This window comes from Monoraphidium neglectum, assembly GCF_000611645.1.
Source record: "Monoraphidium neglectum strain SAG 48.87 unplaced genomic scaffold scaffold04176, whole genome shotgun sequence".
Classification (NCBI taxonomy): Eukaryota; Viridiplantae; Chlorophyta; class Chlorophyceae; order Sphaeropleales; family Selenastraceae; genus Monoraphidium; species Monoraphidium neglectum.
In genome coordinates, this window is record NW_014009453.1 from 1 (window position 1) to 541 (window position 541).

The following is a 541-nucleotide window of genomic DNA, read 5'->3' on the forward strand; positions in this document are numbered from 1 at the left end:
GCTCCATTCTGTACACCGCGGGCAGCGGCAAGTTCAGCAGCGACAGGACCATCGTGGAGTACGCCAAGGTGGGGGGTGCTTTTGGGGAGGGGGGAGGTGGTGCTGTGGGTTGCGTGCTTGTGTGTGGAGGCGGGGGGTTGAGGGGGGGGTAGGGGTCACATGCGTGTATGTGTGTGGTGGGTCCCGGTGTCTGCGTGTGTGCGCGCGCGCCTGCCTCGGTGGAGGGTCATGGGTGGGGCGTCGGGCGGCGGACAGTGTCCCCTGGCAACAACGTGAGCATGCCACGGGTGGATGCACGGCCCGCAGCCCCTGTCGGAGGCGTGCGCCTCGACTGATCTGCCCAGAAGCTGTAGGGACACTGTCCTTCCCGCGACCAAACATATGATCTGTCACGCCTCGCAGGACATCTGGAACGTCGCCCCGGTCCGCCCTCCGGCCCTGGAGTGAAGGGCGCCGCGCGGCCGCACCCCAAATCGGCGCCCCGCCCCACCGCCAGCCCCCGGCGCCGCGGCGCCCCCGCCGTGGTGGTGGCCGGGCGGAC